Genomic DNA, 11,083 nt, shown 5'->3' with positions numbered 1-11,083 from the left:
AAGATCTAGAAGATAAGATCAACTTTATTGTCTGCCCCAAATGGTGGCAGAATTTTTTTTTTTTGACAGGGCTCAACAGGCACAATCACACTCATTCGATTAATTTTCACTGTTATGCAGACGACACACAGCTGTACTCATCAATGCATCCACATGAAACAAATCAGCTGACGAAACTGTAAGGCTGACTAAAGGACATAGAACAAGGATGACCCACAATTTCCTTTTATTAAACTCTGACAAAACTGAATTATTGTGCTGGGCCGAAAAACACCTTAGAGACACCCTATCTAATGAGATAGGTACCCTGGATGACATCACCCTGGCCCCCAGCACTACCGTAAGGAACCTAAGAGTTCCCTTTGATCAGAATCTGTCCTTTAACTCCCACATTAAGCAAATTTCTAGGACTGCTTTCTTTCATTTATGAAACATCGCTAAGATCAGACACATCCTGTGTCAAGAAGATGCAGAAAAACTAGTCCATGCTTTTGTCACTTCCAGGCTGGATTGCTGCACCTCCCTCCTATCAGGCTGCACCAGTAGGTCCCTAAAGACTCTCCAGCTGGTCCAGAACGCTGCTACCCACGTGTTGACTAGAACTGGTAGAAGAGACCATGTCTCTCCTGTACTGCTTCTCTGCATGGCTCCCTGTCAAATTCAGAATAGAATTTAAAATTCTTCTTCTACCATCAAAGTCCTCAACAGTCAGGCTCCTTCATCCTTGACAGAGCTCCTAGTCCCCTATTATCCTGCTAGAACCCTTTGCTCCCAGGATGCAGGGTTACTGGTGGCTCCGAGAGATCTAAAAGTAGAATGGAAGCCAGAGCCTTCAGCTATCAGGCTCCCCTCCTGTGGAACCGTCTCCCAGTTTCAGTCCAGGACCCAGACCCCCTCTCTATGTTTAAGAGCAGGCTTAAGACCTTCCTTCTTGATCAGGCTTATAGTCAGGACTGCTTAGGCTGGCCCTTAGATATGCTGCTGTAGGCTTAGACAGCTGGGGATCTCCCATGATGCAATGGGCTTCTCTCTCCTCCTCTCTTCCCTCTCTACCCTCCTGCATGTGTCATACATAAATCAAACTCCTATGTGTTACTAACTCGTCTTCTTCTCTGGAGCCTTTGGGCTCCCCTCATCCCAGATCCTGGTGCTGCTGGAGGAGGCTGCAGACCTGAAGAAGCTCAAGCTGCCACCACCTGCTCATGTCCCCTCCTGTCCATCAGTCTCTTCCCTTTCTCGCCCTCTTAATCGCTCTCTTTCCTTCTGCATATTTGTCTTCCTCCGTTATCTGTCTTTGTCTCTGTCCTGCTCTCCGTCTCTCTCTCAGTTCCCACTGATCCTGGATCTGCTCCACCTTCCTGCCTGTTAAAAGGAAGGTTTTGGTCGCTGCTGTTGCAGGATGTGCTTGCTGATGGAGAATTGTTGGGTGTAGATTCATTGAAGGAGTGAGGTGCTGGACCTGCTCTACCTGTGAAGAGTCATGAGAGAACTTTTGATGTGATTTGGTGGCATACAAATAAAACTGACTTGACTTGACTTGACAGTGATCTGTTGTGTAGTCTCCCAACAAGAGGGCTTTCTGCTTTGGTTAGAAATCCATACTAACATAACTGTCTGTGTCTGCAGGTGGGAAATAGGATGAAGGTGTGTCCCTGCTGCTGCACTGGCACCTCCTGTGGTTGGTCAGGGCGCCTGTTCATTTTGGTATTTGGGTATGCATTTGGAATAGATCAAAACTGAAGGCTCATCAAAGTCACGTTCCTGTAGTCTACTTGCCACTTGCTTCAAGAAAAGGGGGTAAATGCTAAAAGGACACTGTCAGCCAAAGAGCACTTAAGGTGGACCAGCTATCCAGTCTAGCTTCATCCACACGTTGTTCCTGGCAATTACCAGAGAACCACAATAGCCCTCTGCTGGTTACACAGTTTCGTAACATCTACAACCTAAATAATGAAGTGTAAAAATGACTAAAATGAGAATAAAGATTACAAGCGTTTTCATCTAAGACTAGAGACCCAGTACAGTGTGTCACGCTTTCTAGAGGGAATGGCAATGGCACTTAGATGGAATGGCAGCACGGTGGTGCAGTGGTCAGCACTGTCTCCTCACAGCAAGAAGGTTCCAGGTTTGAGTCCCAGCTCGGGCACGGGATCTTTCTGTGAGGAGTCTGCATGTTCTCCCTGTGCCTGCATGGGTTCCTTCCGTTACTCTGGCTTCTTCCCACGGTCCAAAGACATGCAATTGGGGACTAGGCTGATTGGATCCTCTAAATCGACCGTAGGTATGAATGAGTGAGTGACTGGCAACCTGTCCAGGGTGGGATAGGCTCCACCCCCCCACCCCCCGCGACCCTTAACAGGAAAAAGTGGAAGAAAATGGATGGATGGATGAATGGACTTAGCTGGAATAAACAAGAAATATGAAAGCAAAAAACAAGATGCAGTTTTTGACATGTTTCAGTGCATTCTAATGTTACAGTGACATTAACATAAAATAGTCTATGGTGCTCCGTTGCAGTTTTTCTGACCTGTATGGCACTCTCTGCCACACACTTGTCAGTATTCTGGTGTCTGTATCAGTCTGTATTTTGTCATTTGAAGAGTACTGTTTCAGTCTATTGTTCTCTATTTTATTTCTAGTCATTTTTCTGGTTCATCTCAGTGCTTATTTGTGAATCAGAAGGTGCCCGAATGCAAAGTGCACATGAAAGCAGAGGGATGAGGAGGCAGCTGCAGGTGCCAGAACACATAGAGAACACGGAGGTGAGAACATGTCTTGTACACAAATGCCCACTTACTATGCTGGCCTCACTTTCAAATCATCTACATAAAAAAATGTTATGGCAATAATATAAAATTATTTTAGACTACCGCACAGCACTTGAAAAGGACCACATCCACACTTGCTTGACTGTGAGACTTACAGTACCTGCAGGCAGGAATTCATTTCTTAACAGGTCTGTTTGTATTCAGTTGAGGAATAAAAAGATTGCCTCTATTTTTCCTGAGTAACGTTTCATGGGGAAATTGTTCTGCTGTTTTTCTGAATTATTCAGATATGTCTTCATGGAAGAAATAACACCGTGGCTGTCACTTTTCTCCTCTGACTGTCAGTTGACCCGGCTAGCTGCTGCTGCTGCATCTATGGCCTCCAGGTCTGGCTCAACTGGTTGCTGGTGTGCTGTGGCGGCAGCTGCAGCGGCGGCGGCGGCGGTGGCTTCCTGCTGCACCTGCTGCTGGTATGTGTCAGCACCATCCTGACATATTTTGAAGCATCATGCAACTCTTCTTCTCTTTTGAAGAAGCAAGGCTAACTTAACTGTGTCGACACTTCGACTCTGCAGTGTTGCAAACCTCTGGTCCAGACAAGTACAGGGTCCTGACTGCAGAACCTGACATAGCGTAGTGTGAGACCCTCGAAGCTACCCAATGGAGAGTGTGGGCAGAGGGACTAGCTCTACTTTTTTCTGCATCTACCAATCCAAACAAGAAGCATTGTTGTCCATCATGATGGGGTGTTTGTTTTCTTCAACAAGGCATATTTTTGAAAAGGGTGTTTCATCTCACCTTTGCCTTTAATTTCTCTCAAAAACTTGTTTTGGCTGTTCAAGTTTTGGTTTCAACTGCCCACAGGTGTAGCCACGCCTCTGTGTCTGTGGTGTATTGCAGCACCATAGCATCTGTTGTAGTCACAAATGTCTGTCCAATCGATGATCATGTTGGGACATATTACACACTTTCTAAAAGACATTTTCAACAAATGTTTAATGACACAGATATTTTGATTTTGGAACAAGTTCTAGCCCTCAACTCACGCACAGTAAACACAACCAACTTTATGCGATCCATTATTTTCTTTCATCAAGAAAGTACCATAACCTGATTGTTTTAGCCTAAGATGATGTCACACTGTCAATCAAGTCACTGATGGTGCAAATAACAGTGGTCCATCAGTATGTTCATAAAAACTTCACATTTGATACATGAACAAAAACACACTATTTGATATAGTACATAGCTGTTTCTACCTCGAGGATCTCCAGTTGCTGCATTCGTGCTCCTCTCTGAACTGTATCAAATGCCTAGATGTAATCAATATAGAACAGAAGAGGCAAAGGAATACAAATCAATAGGTTTCAGTAAAAATGTGATCATTGGGAAATAAATCCTGCCTGCATTTCCTCAAGCAAACAACTCACAAAATGTATGCTGCCTGGCCTGAATACATTTAGAAATAATTTATGGTGTGTGAGAATGCTGTAATTAGTGTAATACCCCATGCCACCTTTTTAATTAAACTAATACAATCTCAGGGACAATCCCAGGATGTCATTTACAAAAATTAAACATGCAAAGGCATGACCGTACACACAGTGCTTTTAATCGAGAGATTTATTAAAAATTTACCAGCAGATTTGACCCTCGGTTTAATAATAACCTCCTTAATTATATGTTCATAAGAGCGAGCTTAAAGGGAGTAGTTTGGGAAAAATACTTCCTGCTGTGTGTCAGATTAGATCGACATGACTTCTTCTACCTTTTTTTGATCAATTATATTACAGCTGGAGGCAGCAATTGGCTTGAGTTAGCAATGACGAGCCTGGCCTCAGCCAACAGCAACTAAATCCACCTACCAACACATCTACCGCTCATATTATATTTCATTTGTAAGTCGATCGAAAAACTGTAAAAACATCAGTTTGTGGTTTACAGGAGGTTAGGTGCTGTATTATTTCATGGCTGGCCTCAGCAACTTCCTAAAGTCTTGTCATCAGTGTGAGGTTGCCAGGCAACTAGCTGAGATTCAAGGAAGTCACTGTACGCCTGGCCAGATTTTCAGTACAGATAGATACAATTTAGAAGGGGACAAACCTCTTGCGTAACACGGGACAGAGTGGTTGTGTGACACGTATTTTTCTGCTCCATCAAAACAGCCAGTCCATCAAAAAGGAAACGTGCGACATCAATGACAACGGCATGCCAGAGGAGTCCCGAAAAGAAGTAAAAGCATGATCAGAAGCTAAATGATAGGAGAATTTAAATCATGGTTATGTTTTACAGATAATATGAAATAATTTCCTGAGAAACTGACAGCATGACAACTTTGTTACTCTTCTGTACGCAACTGCAATTAAGAGGAGCTGCTTGTTTGTTTTGTTTACTTGGCAACAGTGTGTACAGTTGACAGTGTTTGTGGACTACAGAAGAATAAACTATGCATATGCAGGGTCCTGGTATTCCATCCATCCATCCATTTTCTACCTCCTATCCAGTTAAGGGTCAAGGGGGGGCTGGAGCCTATCCCAGCAGCCTTCGGGCGAGAGGCGGGGTTCCCCCTGGACGGGGCAGGGTCAGACAGACAGATAGACAGACAGCCATTGGCTCTCACAGCCATGCCTACGGTCAATTTAGACCAGGCACAGGGAGAACATGAGACTCCACACAGAAAGACCCCGTGCTCCAGCCGGTGCTTGAACCCGGAGCCTTCCTGCTGTGAGGCAACAGTGCTGACCACTGCACCACCGGGCCGCCTGTGTCCTGATGATGATGACAGAAAATAATATTCTGTGTGTTTAAATGCTTGGGAGATGTATCAACCCACATGTCTCCTGATAGTCAGCGTGGTGGCTCACAGGATGAGGAAGTTTGACAACAACTGAGATAGAAAATGCATTTTCAGAACAAAATAAATAATATGAATAAATTGTAGACAGACGTATTTTATAGACCACTTGTGCTTTACAAAATAATTATAGCAATACAGCAGCCCCCTTCGCACCCCCAAACTCCAGTATTTCTAATTTGCCAAAATTATATGAATACTTTTGTAACTGAAACAAAACAAAATAAAAATATTGCTTTAATATTTGAAGAACAAACTGTCAGTTTAAGTCTTTTTTATTTGCCATCGTTTGAAATTGCCAGCGCCATATTTCCTGCCTGCGTCCAGACTTCAGAATCAACCCAACACCACAGAGTTCATGGATTCATCTTTAATCTTGACATGAAAGAGAAATTGCTTTACTAGAAAGCATCCAGTGGGACGTTTTTAAGCATTGCCAATTTGTGCCACGTCTGCCGACATCATAGTTTGTTTTCCATCGCTCCATTCAGCTCTTCAAACCTGCATGGCAAAGCTTCAGGGCCAACTTTTCTGGCAGGTATGTTGCTCTCTAGCTATCGGGTGGGGAATATGAAACCCTCCACAGAATTTAGAGTGATTCATTGTGTGGGTGTATTAGACAATACAACTTCTGACCATTGAAAACACTTGTTTAGAGGTGCAAGAGACAGCAAGTTTAAGGTAAGAAATAATCGAGAAAAATTACATCCACAGAGTTTTTAGAAAGGTGCAGAATGAAATTCGACTGAAAAATATATAGTGGCGAAGGGCTCAAGTTAGCAGCTTTAGCCTCTCAGTTTGTTAATGTTAGTTTGTGACATCATCACCAAATGTATCACAACCAGATCAACCACATAAATTGTCTGCCTTATTTCCGCTATACCAACTCTCACCGCATGTGGTGAGTTGAGTCAACCTGGTAACCAGTAGAATCGGTTAGTGCAGCAGGAGTGAGGGAGACACCTGCTGGCCAGGTAGTGGAAATGTTGTCCACTGCTCCTAGATATTTGTCTAGATCTTGATCCTTTGGCATTGACAGGATCAAATTAATAAGTGTTTTGATTTTCAAATACATTGGTGTAGATATTTTGGATGAAAGGGAATCACGCAGCGCCCTGATAAATGAGATGAAACAATAGAGCCATTTGCTTATCATCTGCATACTGACAAAGCAGAATTGTTATGTATGGCTACTGTTGATGTCCCCTGCAACACAAGTGGCCTCTCATACAGCCAGCAAAGTGGAGAGCTCCAGCTTGAGTGTTTAGCATTCATGTATTCAGTCAGAACTCAGTCAAAGCGGCAAAAAGCTGAGAACAGAGCCAACTGGGGATCTCCAGGAAAAAAGGTGCTGTCCCATTTCATCCGTTATAAATCAAAGCACACTCCAGGACTTGGATTGAGAACAATGCCCCTGAAATGGGCTGCTGTCCATCCACAGTTCAATGCAAATGGGATGGCATTACATAGCAGGGAGGGTGCATGTTACATGAGCGGGCTTGTATGCTTGACTTTCTGTGGATTTGAGCTACACGTGGAGCATATAGAAGCACTCGAGGTGTCAACTTCTGAGCTCATTATGGCTGATAAGTTTTTGGTGAGAATGATGATGTTGAGGGTAGGGTGAGAGGCACCGAGAGCTCCAGAGCAGTAGGAGCTTTGTCCTTCCTCCCACACTCTCTCCTGGATTCCCCGCTATTGTTCTCTAATAAGCCCGGCTCCTCGCTGCTACTCACACGCCTGTTTGTGTGTGTAACATCCATCCATAACAACATCATTATCAGGTTTTGTTTGAAGCCTCTCTCTCTCTCTTTCTCTCTCTCTCTCTCTCTCTCTCTCTCTCTCTCTCCACCCTCCTCTGGCTCATCTGCTCATCCTTGGCAGTAAGCTGAGGAGAGGAAGTGAAGGGAAGCTGTGGAGTGTAGAAACTATGTTGGCTGCATTAGCATATCAGACACATGGTGAGGGCTGGAGATTGGGTACTGAAGCAGATGTCAATTTACATATTCAATGTTAGGTCAGCGGCGCATGTGTACATAGGTATGTGTGTGTCTGGGTGTGCAGCAAAAATTAATGGATTTCATGCGTGTGAAGGAAGCAGGAGTAGAGGGAAATGAAATGAGGGTGGAATCACAATCATCTATCCAAGTTGACCAGCGTCACTCATTTCACTCCAAGAAGTAAATGAATCATTTTGCAGCGTCTTTGTTTTTGGAACAAGATTAGCATAAAAAAGACGATGGCTGAGATTGACGGGTGTGTTTTGCAGAGTTTTTAGTAGGCTGAAGGAACTGATCAAAGCCTGAAAAGCTGTCAGACAGTATTGATGTAGTTAATTAGAGTAAACACAGAGCCCTCACACGCCGGCTCGTTATCTGCTACTCACACACACAAACTCCTGCTAATATGTGTTGTCTTTATATCTCTCTTCAGCAGCCTGAAATGCGACACCTCTCTCATCTACCTCCGTCTTTCTCTCTCAACATGTATTATTTCCTGTCTTGTTTATGTACTTCATCTTTCCATATTTCTCTACTTTTTTAAAAACTTTCCAGCTCTTTCTAACCTCTATTTCGGTTTCTCTCTGCAGCATCAAAACTTTGCACTGTACTCTATTTCAATCTCTTTGCCTTTTCTGTCTCTTCCAAAAGAGAGAACAGGTGGTTGCTTGGAACAGACTCAGCTATATTCCAACCTCAGAACGGCAAGGAAGCGAGACACCCATGAATCACTCTTCAGCTCTGCTGGGACGGCATGGAGTGCACTTTCAAGAGACAGAAAGTGGGGGGCCGTTTGTGAGCATGTATGAGTGCCATGGCAAAAAAAAAAAAAAAAAGCGAAAGTTGAAATGGAGAGGAGTAATGGCGAATGAGAAGTTGAAAAAGGATGAACAAGAGTACACACAGACACACACACACACGCATGCACACACAAACATACTACAGTCCAGCAAAAAAGGTCATTTAGTCTACGGGAAGTTTGAAAAGATGTCAGTGAAAGAGCTCTGGAACGACTGATAGAGACAAGGGGCTTTGGAAGAGTTGGACTTTTTCAAACTTCAAAATAAATGTCACCAGTTAGATGGATTATTTTCATCTATTTTAGTGATCCATCCATTGTCTTCAGCTTATTCCTGTTAAGGGTCGCGGGGGGGCTGGACCCCATCCCAGCGTTTACGGGCGAGAGGTGGGGTTCACCCTGGACAGTTCGCCAGTCCATGGCCGGGCCAACACACAGAGACAGACAACCATTGGCTCTCCCAGTCACACCTACGGTCAATTTAGAGTCTGGATTAACCTGGTCCCTCTTGATGTCTTTGGACTGTGGAGGAAGCTGGAGTACCAGAGAGAACCCAGCAGGAACAGGGAGAACATGGAGACTCACCCAGAAAGACCCTGTGCTGCAGCCGGGGCTCGCACCTGGAACCTTCTTGCTGTGAGAAGACAGTGCTGACCACTGCACCACCGTGCAGCCTATTTTAGTGGTTTGAAGTAAAAATCTCGAAATTTACTATGGTGTCTGAACATGCAGATGGACACTGAGTTCTCACGCGCTCGGTTCAGATGATTCCATGATGAACTGCATTAGAAAAGATTGATGGAAATGGCAACAGTTGGCTCAAAGTGGTCACAGCCAAAATTTTCTTCACTTTCATTTGAAAACAAACCACATATGCTCACTCAGGCTGTCAGTTTTTTATAAGCTTGAATGTTTGTGCAAAGGTGTGAGAGTGAAAAGTTTAAAAACCTATCGACGTGCTGTTTTTCAGAGAGGCTCATTGGACCTTTTTCAAGTGTTGTGCACACTTATTTGCTAATACACTGATGTTGTTCAACCGCGTGTAGAATAGCCGATGCCACTCTGCTGTTGTCTCTATCGCCATCTTCTGATGACAATATGCATTACTTGTTTTACATTCCAAACCAGTTCATGGGAATGTGCTTTAATTACAATCTTTTTTCCCCAACATTTTCACAGTTCCCTTTAAAATTCTCATGGCAAATGAAAAGAAGCACAAGTATTTAGGACATCTGCTGCTGGGTAAGTGCCTCTGTTGCTTGTATTCTGCTTCCTGTTAAATACCTTGGAAAACAAGGTCAAGCTATCTGGGATGACATTAGGTTTAGGTCATATTCAGGAGGCACGGGCTGTGTTGTTATCGTTCCTGATCATGAATCAGAGATAATTACCGTCCCCAGGTCCCAGGGTTTCTTAATGGGGCTCTATTATTCAACCTACATGCAGGTGATACACAGACGTAATTAAATACATGACACTGATACTGTGGATTTATCGTGACACTGCTAAAAGAACAGGTAAACAACTGTTTCACAATTTCCTTCAGGTCAGATTACAAGAGGCTCGTCTCTGTTAACACAGTTGTTCTCTGTATCGAAGGATGTCAACTTGATCCGTTTTAATTGTTCCTTCTGGTTCGGCATCTGAGTACAGATTTTTAAATTTGATATTTACTAGAAACGATCATACGGTGCATTTTTATAAAAGAATCAGCATAAAAAGAGCATTTTATTTTTTAAGGCTATATTAACAAGGACCTTCCATCACGCTACATGAGTCACAAAATAATTTGATCATTATATATTACATTGTTCAATCAAATTTACAGAAATTCTCTCAATATAGCTGAAGAAAACAAGCTGCTGTGTACCACCTGCGTGGTATAATAATACGTTAATCATAGTATATCGATAACTCAGTGGACAAACTGAGTCAGAACTCTTTCATCCAGAGGTTCATTAGGATGGTATTTGAAAATGTACACAGTTGCACACGGCCAGTGAACACACTTCATGTAGCTGCTTTGACGTCCCGTCGAAAAATGAAGCGAATGTAAGTTCCTCTTGTCTGTCACTGAAATGCAGTTGCCAGGATGTACAGCAGTAGGACATCAACACCAGCGCCAGGAATCCTGATACTGTTCAGTGAAAAAATATCATGCTGGAATGATTTCATTGCACAGCCCTAGTATTATTGATATTATTACGATGGTTTGAATAAAGCTTGATAACTATAGATCATCACATTATCTTTGTCTTATTCTGATGATCTTTTTGTTTGTTTTGGACTTCCTAAATTGTGGACTCACCAAGGACTCAGTTTTGAGTTCTGTTTTTAATTGTTTCTGGTTTGGTCCTCAGTGTGTCTCTTGTCGTGTTTCTTCCTCTGTCACATGTTCAGTCAAACCCTGCTACATACCTCCCGTTTTATTTTGAAAAGTGTCCCTCTTGTGTTTTTTCTTGACTTTTACATCCTGTCATTTTGTTTGTTTGCTTCCTTTTTTAGTGAGATCACCTGTGTCTTGTCAGTTAATGAGTCCTTCTCAGCTCCAGCCTGTTCCAAGTGTCTCTCACCCATCAGCCCTGCTCGTGTTCCCCCACCTGTTCCTCCTGGGGTCTCTAGTTTATGGGGTCAACGTCCTATTTCCATGTCTCAGCTCAGT

The sequence above is a fragment of the Aulostomus chinensis genome, chromosome 22 (assembly GCF_037954235.1).
Source record: "Aulostomus chinensis isolate RoL2024-O1b breed Wild chromosome 22, RoL_Achi_v1.0, whole genome shotgun sequence".
Taxonomy (NCBI): Eukaryota; Metazoa; Chordata; class Actinopteri; order Syngnathiformes; family Aulostomidae; genus Aulostomus; species Aulostomus chinensis.
The sequence above is the reverse complement of the archived record's forward strand: the minus strand, read 5'-3'. Positions refer to the sequence as shown.